Source organism: Babylonia areolata, chromosome 27 (assembly GCF_041734735.1).
Source record: "Babylonia areolata isolate BAREFJ2019XMU chromosome 27, ASM4173473v1, whole genome shotgun sequence".
NCBI lineage: Eukaryota > Metazoa > Mollusca > Gastropoda > Neogastropoda > Buccinidae > Babylonia > Babylonia areolata.
Genome location: NC_134902.1, coordinates 9,662,977 through 9,678,694, shown reverse-complemented (window position 1 = coordinate 9,678,694; position 15,718 = coordinate 9,662,977). Strand labels below are relative to the sequence as shown.

The window sequence follows — 15,718 nt, the reverse complement described above, 5'->3', positions numbered from 1 at the left end:
TCGGAAGTTCAAAAACTATACAGAGGTGTTACATACCTTATCCAGACATGCCCGTTTTCAGCCTTTTTTAAAATTTTATTTTATTTTATTTAAGTGCATTGGGATTGCCAAGAAGAGAAAAAGGCACGTCATAAGATAACGAGTCGTAGTATTCGTACCTCTTTTTTCAGGGCTGATTTGATTGCTGTAGATATGACAAAGGTACATTCCTCACGGCATGAGGCCCACGTTGGGTGGGGAGGAGCTGTGCTGTTTGTAGTTCCAGCATGTGGAAATGTCCGATTTCTGAATCACAAAACCGGGTTTACATCTGCTGTAGTGTTTAGATTGTATTGTATTATTGTATCACTCTTTTGTCACAACAGATTTTTCTGTGTGAAATTCGGGTTCAGGGAGAGCACGCTCCAACAGTGAGATATAGTTTTGTATGTGCGCACGTTCGTCTGTCTGTTTGTCTGTGTGACTTACAGAAAGAGGGAGATCAGGGAGCGGTTGAAGGATACGATTCCAAGAAATACTGAGAAAGGAAGAAGTACTCTCTCTCTCTCTCTCTCTCTCTCTTGATTTTATTTGCCACTGTTTCGTCGGTTCATTTCTTGATTCATTTACTGATATCGATGGTTGCTTTCTGTACACTTTGATGTAAAACGTGTAATATGTTTTTTCTTGGATCATTTTTTTAATGTTTTTTAATGTGTCAGTTCATTCTCCATGCTTCATATCCTGCAGTAGTTGTGTTCGTCATAGTGTGACAATCACGCACATGCTTCTTGCGTTGCAGTGTAAAGCGACCAGTTGTGCCTCTCGTCTTTATTTATTCGTCAAAATTTTCTTTTGGTTGGTCTTATTTTCTGTTCTCGCTGTGACGTGGACACAACTTCGGAATAAAACCTCCCTTATGTGTTCCATTCTGCACTAGAGCATGGTGATGGGTCCAGCACTGTGAGTACATTGGCGTGATGTGTGTTAGAATGTTCCCTGTCTTCGTTAATAATGACCGGCACCACACCTGGAAAAGACAATAACAATGGGAAACCACACGTGGAAAAGACAATAACAATGGGGAAAAAATAAAATCAACTCTAGACATTGTCCAGAAACGTTTTTCATGTGACACTAATGAACTGACCATATGCAGTAACTGTTTACCACATCGTGCCGTCAGCAACAGTGATGTGTCCGTTCAGTTAACTATGATGATCAAGATTCTGTTATTACTCCATCATCGATTCTTTTGCCTGTACCTCATCGGTCCTCTCTCTTAAAACCCGTGTTCCGTATCCTGGTAGAATCCTTGAAATCTGTTACTGTAACACATTATTTTACTCAGCACTCTATAGGTACTTTACTGTCAAGGACTGGACTGTCCTGAATGGGATACAAACGAATGTGAAATCATCAAATCAATCGTGTAATATTTCATGTGCGACAATGACAGTGAAAAACTGTCTGCCTCTTTGTTACAAACACCCTCAACTTTCACCAGCGGTGTCTCAGGCACGATTTCTTTTAAACCACCCACACTGGACTTGACCAGCATGTCCTGTGCCCCCGTGTCCCCAGTCAGTGCCTCCTCCCTTCCACAGCCGCACATTCTCCTGGAGCCAGACACTCCACCGGACTGTCTACACGGGATGGTGTCCTCGTCTATCCCCCAACGCCGCCTGTTGGTCCAGACGGTTGTACCAGTGGCCAGCTACAAGTCAAGAAGAACTCGGCGACAGTGCAGTCGCACGTTGTATAAGCCAGCCAATACAAGGTCCGTCTCCTGGTCTGAGCAGGAGAGTGGCTTCACTGGAGCAATAAACGCTCTCTCTCTTCCGAATAATATGTTACTGAAAGTGATGTCTCTTCTATGACTGAAGACAATACATCTTTATTCATATAGTTGGAAATTAATTGTGCATCCATAGGCTCGTCACTCACCCAACACAATATCTCAGTCTCCATATCCAAGCCCAACACACACACACACACACACACGCGCGCGCGCGCGCGCGCAGCGTGACAAAGGTTGGACCGGAGATTAGAAAAGAGAGATAAACCACTCGCGGCAGGCCCCTTCTTACTGTCTATAACAGTGCTGAAGCCGTTTTGGGGCACACACGCAGTGCGGAAGGGTGGGGGTAAATCACCCTCTCCTTCCCCACCTGAAGGAAACTGGTCGGTTCTGACGGTTCAGCTGCAGTAAAGCGAAAGTTAAGTTACGCCTGGAATTTCCCACGTGTAGTAAGATTCGCTGTATACAATGAAAACCGATTCATTTTTGCTTTGGTTTTTAGCACGTTTGCATCTGCTTGAATATAGATAATATAAAAAGAAAATAAAGCAGCTCCCCCCACCACCAACTCCCCCCCCCCCTCCCCCAGCGCAATGTTGCACATGAGAGAGACAGTTATGAATTATTGAACTGCGTTTTCGTAACGCTACTTTTTCTTCACACTTTCTGGTTCACATCACCATTTCTTCAACAACAACAAAAAATATATATATATATCAAAACATAAAACACATATTCAGCTCTGTCTCTCTTCTAACATCTGTCTATACATACATACATGAATACATATATACATAATTTCATATAGATCTATCAGTATGTAAATCCAAATCTATCTATATGTACATAATCATATATATAATTCATATATATACGAACGCTTCATGTTGCCGGAGCAGACCGTTGTATTGTGCTCTATCTCTCTCTCTCTAAGTCTCTGTCTCTGTCTCTCTCTCTCGGGAGTTTTACATGGCTGTTAAAAGCATCTACGATTCTGTACTTGTATGTGTTCGTGACAAAGGTATTTATTCAGTCTTTTTTCAGTGTCCAAGAGGGGTTAAACAAGGTTGTATGCCAAGCACACAGCTGTTTTCCTTTTTCATCGGTGAATTGGCAGTGGAGTTATCAAAGAAGGGGAGACATGGAATACAAATGATACCTGGCGCAACAGATTTGCTCTTAATGCTATTTGCTGATGATGTTGTTCTCTTGTCTGACACACCCATAGGGTTACAAAATCAATTAAATGCCCTTAAGCAAGAAACAGACAGACTACAACAAACAGTGACTCTCGATAAGACCAATATTATAGTTTTCCGCAATGGAGGTCATCTTTCGACTCGTGAAAAATGGTGCTGTGGTGATAGGGAAATAAAAGTAACCAATACATATAAATATTTAGGAATGTTATTCACAACAAAATTGAGTTTGACATCTGCGTGGGATGAAGCAAACAGAAAAGGGAAAAAAGGTGTAATCCAAATTATAAAATCACTCAGGAGACTGCGTTCGACTGACGCTTTCCTTTCGTTTGGGCGGGGCAAAGGCAGCTCATGAATGATGAATGCGTGTCGCGGCGCAGGCTGCCTGGCTTCAGCAATTTCTGCAAGTGGTTTATCTCTCTTTTCTAATCTCCGGTTGGACCAAAACTGATCGAAAAGCTACATATCTAAAGCAAAATACATACAAGCAAGCAATACGCGACAGCAGCTTCATTACGACACACACACACACACACACACAAGCAAGCAATACACGACAGCGGCTTCATTACCATACACACACACACACTGTTTATAGCATACCATGTATATGAAGAAACATTTTCACAATATGTTTTACTTCTATAAAAAAAAAAAAATAATAAAATAAAATAATAATATAATTTTTTTTTATTATAAAAAACACGTTCAGACGTAAAAACCGCAACAAAAAAAATGAACTGCGTGTTAAGACTGGTGAAAATTTCAGTTACATTTGTTCTCAAATAGATCTCAAGTCTTTTATGTCTTCCTTAGGAACACGTGACAGCCATATTCTTAAAGAAAATCATTCCGTTGCGGTCCATACATTCTGAACTGGGAAAAAAAAATCACTTTTGTTGATTGCGAGGAATGCCCTTTTTTTCTTTTCTTTTTAACGCGAAGCTTTCTATAATTATGATAAAGAATAGAGAACATACTTCAAAAAACTAATTTTTATCAGTTTCATTATTATCATTATCATTATTTTTTTCCTTCAAGTGTATATCACAAGTGAGTCTTGAAGGCCTTGCTTTTTTTTTGTTTTTTGTTTCCATTTATTTCAACGATTTGCCTCTCTATCAGCATACTGTGAAATGTTCGCAAATGACACTACACTGTATGCTAGTAATTCACAAAGGGATGAAATAATTATGTGCAAACAAATATCATTCAGTTAGTTGAATGGTCAGAGTTAGGTGAGCTTAAACCCACATAAAACAAAATATGATAACCACCAGAGGAAAGCGTCAGAGCATCTCTGATACTTGTCTTCCCTTGTTCATTTATAGTAAAAACATTGATGAAGTTGAGTTCCATAAAGTTTTAGTAGAAGTAATTGACAATAACCCGTCGTGGTCTCAGCATGAAGGAATGATATGCAATACTCTAAGAAGATCGATCAGCTATCCAAGATCAAACATTTCTTAGCCATCCATTCCCGTAAAAATTAATGTTTTTCCATGCTTTCATTGAATCTCATATAATCTCATTATGCATGCACTGTTTGGGATCGGGCAAGTGAAAATATTCTCAAACCTTTGCAAACTTTATACAGGCGTGCTCTGAAATTAGATTTACTATCTTCTTCTTTGTCCTTTGTAGACTATATAATGTTAGACATTGTTCCACTGAAATTGAAACTCAAGTATAACAAAGCAGTTTTCATGTTCAAAATATTATCTGATTGTGCTCCACCATCAATTACTAATTCCTTTCATTTTGATATTAATCGCCATGTTCATAAGTTAATGCTGCCTGTTCCCAGAAACTACCTTTTTAAATCCAACCTTATTTACTCTGGTGGTTTGCTCTGGAACAATATTCCAACCTCTCTGCGTGAGCATACCTCATAAACAAATTTAAAAATGCAAATCATTCTCATTTAATGAAAGAAGTTGTCGACACCTTCAAGTGATTCTATTCGATATTCTTTCATCCTCTTGCTTTGTCTCTCTGTTTCAGTCTGTCTGCAAATGTGGGCATTATTATTGTGTGCATGTGAATGATTACGTATGTGTTTGCGTGATTCCGAATGTCCCGTGTGCACTTTATCATCGTCATCGTCATCATCAATATCACCATCATCGTCTTCATCTCTCTGTGTCTCTCATTGCACAACCTTGTATAATTATTTATTCCTCCCTGTCTGTCTTTCTCTCTCCGTATATGTTTCAAAAATTTCACAGCTTATTTTCGTTTTCCGTGTCCTGTGAAGTCACGCAAATGTGTTTTTAAGATGTTCACCTGCCCCTTCCACATCTCTCTCTCTCTTAGTTATCTATTTGTTTATTTAGTACGTGTGTATGTGTGTGTGCGCGCGCTCATGAGTGAGATTTCTCCTTCCATGTTTATGTGCCCATGGCCAAAGAACATTAAAATATTTCATCCCTCTCTCTCTCAATTGTTTTCCTGCTCCTTAGTCTTGTGTCCCACTAGTTGTTTACTGGAACATTGAATGTTTGTGTGTGTTTGTGAAAAGAAGGCCAGATTGTAAGACTAGGCTTTGGCCTAGAATTCATCTTGGACAATAAAATATCAGTCAATAAATCTCTCTCTTCTGTCGTCTGTCTGTCTGTCTCTCCAGACTTTGATGAAACCGTCAATGGTTGATGTATTATTCAGGGTCAGTCAATCAGTGACAAGACGAGGGGAGGTAATTGTGTTTATTCATCAATACGAGAGTGTGGGACGTGTGCTCATACCGGGCCACTGGCTGATCGGGCCACACTCCACTGGTGCCCCACGTCACTATTGCACTTCTGGCCATACTCCACATATGCTTTCCTGGTCGTCCAAAGAAACAGGAAGGGAAGATTTATTTTGATCATTGAAGTAACGTTCTTCTTTATGAAAACTGCGTATTTACTTCCATACAAATAAAAAGATTGGAAACCAAACTTCCAGGTAAGTATTAATTTTTTCTTTAGTTTCACGAGTATAAATCGGTTCGTAACAGAAATTTGTCAGGGATCTGCAGATGCATAACACCATCATTTGTTTCATTCTTATTTTATGGAACGGAAACATTCGCAAATAAATATATTGTTTGGCCCTACTTGCAATATCTTTACGAGCAACGACAAAACTAATGCAAACAGAAAAGATAATTCGCAAACACTTGCAAGCATTTACTGCAGTCATAACCAAACTACTTTTCATTCCATCTAGATAACAACCCCTTCGAAACACTATTATATTACTTTTGGTCATATTAACATTTGATTGAAGTCACGCTGCTGCCTTGTGTGGATTGTTCAGTTGAGTCTGCAATCCGACAACTGTTTCTGAAAACAGAACCACATCATCAGTCAAAAGAAGAATGAACATTCAAACTAAGATGAGTCATGTAAAAAGTTGCTCCATGCCTTGCATTGTTAATACCCTCAAATGCCAGCTCATTTATAAAGATATTAGATAATACTGGGCTACATGGGTCTTCTTGTCTTACCCCTTGTAATCCCACGATTTCCCTGACTTTGATGACTTTGAGAAAAATCGTGGGATTGCGAGAAATTGTGGTCGTTACCCTCCCACGTTTTCTCTCAGTTGCGAGAAATCGTGGGAAGTCCCCCTTAATTCTATCAAAAAGACATGTAAAGTCAAGATAATGATTTTTGTGCAACAAAAAAGTCTACTTCCACCTCTACATAATAACACCCATAAAGAAAAGAAACAAAATACAGCAAGAAATAGCATGCCTATTGTCAGATTTTCCCTGTAGAAGAAATTAAAACAGGCTGTAAGTTTATAAAAACAAAGCACAGCTCGTGCAGACATGTAAGTAAATCACTGTCCCAACAATGACAAAGGTGGGTAAGTCAACGTAAAAGGTCAATGGTCTCGGAAACTGAGCTGGCAAGCTTTTGACAGCTAAGCGGGTTGGGAGTGAGAGGGTGAAGTTCTTTGATGACATTCACTCCTTTCAAGTTGCACGTGTGTGATTAAAGTGTCTGCTGGGTATCCAGCTTGCCACCTCTTCAAACAGGTCAACCAGCTGATTCAGCGAAAAAAAGCGTGAAAAACAAAAAGCACGTGTTTCACAACCAGTGCAAGTTCCACCCTGCATTTCGTGAAAATTGTGGAACATTGGCGGTTGCCGCTCATAGAGTCTGCATTGAAATGTGAGCAGACTCATCCCAAAAAACTATGCCCCCCTTCATGAACTCTGGCTGACATTCCACCTATCATCTTACATCACTCCTCTCCCTCTCTTCCCCTTCTTCCAACGCTCGCTGCTCGTATTCTGTCAGTCATAGCCACTTGTTAAAAAAGAAAAAGAAAAAAAAAAAGCTGTCTGATTGGATAGATGGACTGAATTACCATAAAATGGGGCTGTCAGTATCGTCACTGTCAATCACCTTCGTTTTCAAACCAATCATCAGACAAGAGAGATCCTTCTCCATCGCAAAATCTGTCCACAACCACTAGCAGAGCTTTCAGAATTTTGTAAATCTGCTGACTGAGACAATTTGCTTTTTCAAGCATTGTTTTGCACATGATGCAACCAACTTTTCCACGTGTGTATCACGTGGCCAGTTAGCAAATTATTATCCAGTAGAAAGTGGTCTTCTACCTGATGAATGTTCCTTTAAATAGTATTTTTATAATCCAGACACGTCAAACTAACTGTTCAGAGTCTGTTTATGTGAATTGAACCAAACTCCATTGAAGGAAAAATCAGAACATACGCAGGACGACAGTGGACGTCTTATAGGCACTATGGCAATACTTTTTGTAGGACGTCAGCTGACGTCTTATAGGCGCTCTACTGGTTAAGATATTTCACTGCAATGCATCGACCTCAAATTCAACATCGGAATCAACAGCAAAAACCGAAATTCAGGCAATGTGTACAACTCAAACAAATATAATATAACATAATATAATATAATATAATATGACGAACCGAATCTTACTTGGATGTTGGGAATAACATCAAAATGATTAAACTTTCTGCATGAATTTGATAGCAAAAAAGGTGTTTCACAATGCATTACCCTCACGTGGGGTGCGTGAAAACTGAACCAAATAGTTTTGATGTTTGTTGTGATGCAAACTTTTCAGTCACATTTAATTAGAATGTTCATTTCATGCTTGCTCATTTGTTCATCTGCTTGTCTCAGCATCCTGTTGCATGCAATATTGCACTGAAAACAGATTATCAGTTTCATAGAAGACACTTAGAACATGAAAACATCTTTAAAACAGAGTGAAATCAACCAGCCAAGTAATCACACATAAGGAAACACTCACTCACCCACTCACTTACTCACTGACATACACGTACATTCACTTTTTTTTTTAACCAATACTGTTCCATCACCTTCACCATCTATTGTTGATGTCCTCGCTGACGTCACTGTCATTATCACGATCGTCGTCGTTTTCCCTATTTCTCGTTTCTTTTTCTCTCTTATTTTTCTCTTAGATTTGCATTGGGAAAAGACAAGAAACCAACTCTGATGACATACGAAAGATTTTTGATGAAAATAAAGGGGACTTCCCACGATTTATCACAAATGAGAGAAAACGTGGAAGGGGAACGACCACGATTTCTCGCAGTCCCACTATTTCTCTCAATTTGAGAGAAATCGTGGGATTGCGAGAAATCATGGGCTTACACCCCTCTTGAAAATTAACATACTCGGTTAATCTTGCACCACACCTAACCTTTGATTTAATATTATCATAGATATTTTGAATACAACTGTGTAATTTGCCTTTAATACCACTCTTAAACAAAATATGCCAAAGAAGATTTCAACTGACGGAATCAAACCTTTTTCAAAGTATATGAAATCAACATTAACATTAGGATTAAAGGAGAACTGCTTCTATATTAGTGCTGGTAGTGTAAACATGTGATCTAAGATAGAATATCCTCTTTTGAAACCTGCTTGATATTCACCAGGGATGTTATTTTCTTCTATCCACTCCAGTAACCTGATATGAATAATTAAACCAAATACCTTGCTGTTAACATCACAAAGACAAATTCCTCAGTAACCATTGCGATCATCAGCATTATATTTCTAAAAAGTGGCAGAATAACTGATTCGGTCCAATTTAGGGGAAAGTCTCCATTATCAAAAAGCTAACTGAACAATTTCAAGAAAAACTCAATGACAAGACTATTCACCTTATATATATATATATATATATATATATATATATATATATATATATATATAACTTGCTTGTTATGCCATCAGGTCCAGCTACTTTTCATTTTCAAGTTTTCTTTTTGCCAATAAAATGTCCTCTTTCGATACAGGAGGTTCATAAAGTGACCATCTTCTTCGCCTTGTAAATCTTTATTAAAACTTATATTTCTTACATTTGTATCCAACAAAGATTTTAAGGCTTTTTGGCTTATTATTGAATTAACTAGTTAATTATACATTCCGTCATTAACTATTTTCTTTTTCTCTTCACTAAATGTTTATACTCACGTCTGGCAATACGAAATTCTTGTTGACCAACTTCTAATGATCATCAACACGCTCTTAACAAAAATAAAACATTTCTTTTAACAACAGTTGCACACTCTTGATTAAACCAATCACTTACTTCGACACTGTGACTAATAACAAAGCCTTTCCTCAGACACTCAGCATATTATTATCATCATTATTATTATATTATTACTATTATTATTCTTATTTTATTATTATTATTATAAATATTATTTTATTATCATTATTATTGTTGTTGTTATTATCATTATTATTAGATTATTATTATTATAATGATGATGATGATGATAATTCTTCTTCTTCTTGTGATGTTGTTATTATTATTATTATATCATTTATTATTATCATTATTACTATTAGATTATGATTATGATGATGATGATTATGATCATTATTATTATTGTGATGTTGTTATTATTATTAGTAGTAGTAGTAGTATCATCATTACATAATAATAATATTGTTATTATTATCATTACTATTATGTTATGATTATAATTATGATGATTATCATTATTGTTATTATTATTATTGCTGTGATGTTATTATGATTATGATTATTACATTAATAATAATTATTATTATGATTATGATGATGATGATGATTATTATTGTTGTTATTAGTAGTAGTAGTTGTAGTATTGTTGTTAGTAGTAGTAGTAGTATCATTAGATTATTATTACTGTTATTATTATCATTATTACTATTATATTATGATTATGATGATGATGATTATTAATGTGATGTTATTATCATTATAATTATTATATTATGATTATTATTATTGTGATGTTATTATATTATTATCATTATATAATAATAATTATTATTATTATTATATTATAATGATGATGATGATTATTATTATTATATATAATAACAATCATCATCATCATCATCATATTTATTATTATTATTATTTTTGTTATTACCTTCTTTCTTTCTTTTTTTAAATTTTTTTAAAAATTATATTACTATTCATTAATATTATTATATTATGATTATGATTATTATTCTTATTGTGATTTTTTGTTTATTATTAATATGAATATCATTATGATGATGATGATGATGATGATTATTATGATGATTATTATTATTGTGATATTATCATTATTATTATATATATAATAATAATAATGATAATAAAATATATATAATATTATCATTATTATTATTACTATATTATGATTATTATTGTGATGTTATCATTATTATTCTTATATCATTATTATTATTATCATGATGGTGATGATGCTTATTATTATCATTATTATTGTGATGTTATTATTGGTAGTAGTAGTAGTAGTAGTAGTAGTAGTAGTAGTAGTAGTATCATTATTATATAATAATAACAATAATAATAATTTAATAATAATAATAATTATTATTATTATCTTATGATGATGATGATGATGATGATTATTACTCTTATATTATGATGATGATTATTGCGATGTTATCATTATTATATAATTATTATGATTATGATTATTACTATTATATTAGGATGATGATGTTGTTGATGATGATGATGATTATTGTGATATTATTATTATCATTATTATTATATAATAATAATAATAATTATTATTATTATTATTATTTTTGATATTATTATTGTATATAATAATAATCATCATCATCGTCATCTTCATAATATACTGGTTTACTGGTTTGTTTCCGTGTTGAAGCTCTTTGGAGCTTGTTCACAGGTCTTCTCACTAGTACAACTGAATCGCATACGTCGTGGTACAAGATGTCGACAGTTGTAACTAATGATAACAGTCTGGGTCAAATTTTGCAGGGAGCTTCTTCCAGCGTGCATCGATCCTGTTCTTGAAAGCATTGACTGATGGGGCTGTGACCACACTGTCTGGCGTGCTGAACGAAGAAACTGCTTCTGATGTTGAGTCTGCAGTGTGATCTGTCCAACTTCAGGCTGTGCCCTCTGGTATCTCTGCCTTGGAAGTAGCTGATGTGGGGGCGGCTGGTCAAGTACAGGCCATGCGTGTATTTGTACATGTCGATCATATCCCCCATGAGGCGGCGGTGCTCAAGACTGGGCAGGTTCAGTGCAGCAAGGCGCTCTGGATATGGCTTGTCCTTCAGTGATGCAATGAGCTTGGTGGCACGCCTCTGTACATCCTCTAGTTCGCAGCACAGTGTCTTGTGTCGAGGTTGCCATGCTGTGTGTCCATACTCGAGAATCGGGCGAACTAGAGACTTGTATAGCTGGATGAAGACTGCGGGGGTGAGAAAGTCAAATGATCTTCGGATGACTCCAAGAAATCAGTTTGCTTTTGCAGTCGCTTGGTTGATGTGGTTCTTGAAGGTCAGCCCTTTATCAATCAGGACGCCAAGGTCCTTCTCTACCTCACTTTCTGCTAGTTCCACCACTATCAGTTCCCCTTGTCCATCATGGCCTTTCATGTGGTACTTCCTGTCTTTGGGTTCCCCATTTTCATGACTGCATTTCTCAGGATGAAACCGCATTTGCCAGTCTGTTGACCACTCATGAAGTCGATCCAGATCATCCTGCAGTGTTGCCGTGGCGGTACCATCGTCGTTTCTTGCAAAGACCTTCGTGTCATCAGCAAATAACTTGATATGGCTCTGGACATGTCGGGGCAGGTCGTTTATGTACAGCAAGAACAGAACTGGACCGATGACGCTGCCTTGTGAAATGCCGCTTGTCACCTCTCCCCTCTCTGACATTGCGCCGTTGACACAGACTCGCTGCAATCGGTGGCTCAAGAAGTCCTGGATCCACCGGAGGACATTTCCTTTGATGCCGTGGGCTTCTACTTTGGCTACAAGCCTGCGATGTGGGACACTGTCAAATGCCTTCATATAGTACATGTATATTGCATCGACTCCTCCTGCATCCAGGGCCTCCGTCCAGATGTCGAGAGTGTCAAGCAGCTGCGTCACGCATGATCTCCCCTTGGTGAACCCATGCTGTTCTTGGTCGATGAGGTCGTTTCGCTGCAGGTGCTCAGTGATATGCTCACAGACAACCACCTCCATCACCTTGCACAGGACACAAGTCAAGCTTACTGGCCTATAGTCGTTGGCTGTGAGACGGCTTCCTTTCTTGAATATTGGGGTGACATTTGCAGTCCTCCACTCATCTGGGATCTTGCCTGATTCCACTGACTTTTTGAACACAATCGTGATTGGCAGCACGAGGACATCCGGAAGCTCAGAGAGTATGCGAGGGCTGATTCCGTCCGGTCCTGGGGCTTTGGTTTTCTTCAGGTTTGCCAGCTGCTTGCGGACACTTTCCATGGAAATGTCCATGTCAGTCTGTGTTTTATGTCAGTGGACAGTCAGTTTGTTGATCTTGTGGCTTGTGGAAAGAAAAGGGGTTAATGTGTGAAAACTACCCACTGAGGGAAGTACTGGCCTGTATCTTTTGAGCCCCCCCCCCCCCCCCCCCCCCCCCCCCCCCCTCCGCCTACTATTTTTGTTACAAATATCTTGTTCTGTATTTTTAATGTATTACTTACTTGTTTTGTATATAGTAGGTGGTGTTGGTTCAGTGTGAACTGAACAGATCTATAGGCTAACACATTGTCAGTGTGTGTTGAGGGTTTTTCATGTGTGTGTGCACACGGGGGTAACAGCAAGTGTTGTGGAACACATGTTTGATTTGTTGGTTTTTGTGGCAACATGTGTAGGAGATGTGCTATGTGTCAGTGGTTTACTTTGTTCAGACAAAGTGGGAAGGAACATTGTAATGTGATTGAGTTGGTAAACTAGGAGAGCATTGAGAGTCAGTGCTATGTTGCTGCACATTGCTGTTTACCAGAGATATGTTGGAAATAATGATTTCCATACCTGTACGTGTGTCAGTGGGACACTTTGTGAAGGCAAAGAGGATAATTGTTTGGTTATGGTAACACACAGTTTTATTGTGTGATTGGGTAACATGAGTTGAACACTCTGGGTTGTATTGGTCAGTCATAGGTATAGGTATGTCACTGTTGTTGGCAGGTAAGCTTAATGAAGCTTGTTTTTACCACACATAGATCTGTACTGGTGGGCATGTGATGAAAGGTGCTGAGAGGGTATAGGACTTTCATGTCAGTGATGTCAGGATATTTTGAGATTTTACCTGACCTGGGTTTTGGTTTTGTTTTGTGTTCCAGGTGTGCTGCTTGTAGGAAGTACTTTTAGTAGGCAGTGCGTGCTGCCTTAGTGTGTGTTGCTTTTGCTAAGTAGGGTGAACTGCTTAGTGTGTGTGTGCTGTATTGTAAAGTAAACACTCTATAAAAAAAAAACCCACTCCATGTGGCCCTGCTATTGGTGTGAGGAGAGAGTGAGTGAGTGCATCATTAGCTGATCCCATATCCCCCTGTCTGCTCCCCCCTGCATAACTCCTCTCTCTCTTGGAATCGAACCAACCACACCCTTTCAAGAACTCACACTTTTTTACAACTTGGCGTCGCCGACAGGATAGGCAGGTAGGGTGTTTGCTTGACAGGTTAAGCAGTTAGTATGACTTAAGGAGCACACAGCCAGGCAGCACAGCCCAGAGATGACAACCCCAACTACAATGGTGCAGGAGTTTCCCATGGGGTGGTATGTAGCACCCACACTCCCAATGTTCACTGGTGAGTCAGACGAGATGTCGGCTGAGGACTTCATCATGGAGGCGAAGCGAGTCCTGGCTGCGTACCCCATGGGAGACGAGATGGCTGCCTACTTTGTATACAGCCATCTGCAGGGAACTATATGCAAGAAGCTGATGCTGCGGGACCTTGAGGAGACCAACACCCCAGAGAAGGTGATCAACATTCTGCTGGGGGTGTTTGGTGATGGGCGGCATGTCACCACACTGCTGTCCATGTTTTTCAGCAGGGAGCAGCAGCCGAAGGAGTCCCTCATGGACTACTCTCATGCTCTGTGCAGCATGGAGAGGATCATTCGGATGAAGAGCACTGGAGCCCTCACCGCCGAGATGCTGAGGGACCACTTCAACGATGGCCTCTGGGACACACTGCTAAAAAGGGAGCTGCACCGGGTAGTGAGGAGGGAGCCACACACCACCTTCATCCAGGCGAGGGATGAAGCCGTGAGGCTGCAGAGAGAGCTGGAGGAGGACCAACAACAGCAACAGGCCAGGGAACAGATGGCACAGTTAGGGGATCAACTGTTGTTGTTACAGGAGAGTGTTAGGTCCATGCAGGAAGAAATTAAGGGGTTTGTTAGTCAGAGAGATGGGGCTGTGATAGGGAAAGGTGCTGTGGGTAGGAAGAGAAGAGGTAGGAAAGGGAAAAGTCAGTCAGTAGTGGGGGATGGGATCTCCCCACACAAGGTAGAGAAGGGTTCCCACAATGAGAACCAAAGATACTTGCCCAATAGTCTCAGGAGGCAGGATCAGAGTCCAACAGAAAAGACTCCAGTCAGAACAATAGCTGACTGTGAGGATGATCCTTGCCAAGGTGAATGGGTGCTGCTGTCCATACCACCTGATCCAGGTGTTCCTGGTATATGTGCCACAAGGGAGGGCACAGGTAATGGAGACTGCCAGGATGCAGTTGAGTTTCCCAGATGGTTACACAGACCGGTGGCAACTGGTTGTGTGAGACTGGCACCAGGTCTCATCCAAAGCCAGGGGTGCATGGGACATGTGTAGGTGCCAGATCAGACTGACATGGGTGGGAAACTGTCAGGGTCAACCTGTAGGGTTAGAGCTAGGGACAGGTTTGATGCGAGCCATCTGGCACTGGCTGGAGTTGTTGCTGAAGCCTGCTAAGGGATAATCTGGATGAGGAAAACTGTGTATGTCACGCTATGTTGTTTTGTGTTTTTTCCTCCGTTCCAGGGCTTGTGGTTGTTGATTGTGTCAGCTGGAATTCTGTGTTGATTTCTGGGTTGTGGTTGTTGATGTATTGCATTTCAATGATTGCATATTATTCATGTATTTCTTTTTTTTGACATGTTGCAGTTTTTCTGTTGATTTGTATTGTTAAGGGTGGCATACATTGGAGAATGTATGGTTACAGAGCCTTGTAATGTTCTCATTTACACATGTTTTGTTTTTCCTAATTTTTGGGTTAGAGAACAAATCTCCCCATTAGCATTAATTGATGACGGCAGTGGTCAGCAGCAATGAGGACATTGCATTCAAAAGCCGGGGATGGGTGTAGGCCAGGGAATTTAGATTAAAATTTGCGTTAGGTCAAAATGTCTGCAACAAAACCGTTCTT

At 39.1% G+C, this 15,718-nt stretch overlaps 1 long non-coding RNA gene across 1 annotated transcript in view; it reads right to left on the bottom strand.

Annotated features, from left to right (window-relative positions):
• Nucleotides 1–769: 769 nt before the first annotated feature.
• LOC143300949 (uncharacterized) overlaps nucleotides 770–15,718 on the bottom strand; it is a 35,948-nt gene continuing 20,999 nt past the window's right edge. Inside the window, exons 2-3 of the long non-coding RNA XR_013057718.1 lie at nucleotides 6,225–6,308; nucleotides 770–1,009 (exon numbers count right to left, since the gene is read on the bottom strand). This is a non-coding gene — a long non-coding RNA (uncharacterized LOC143300949). The remainder of the gene's footprint in view (nucleotides 1,010–6,224; nucleotides 6,309–15,718) is intronic.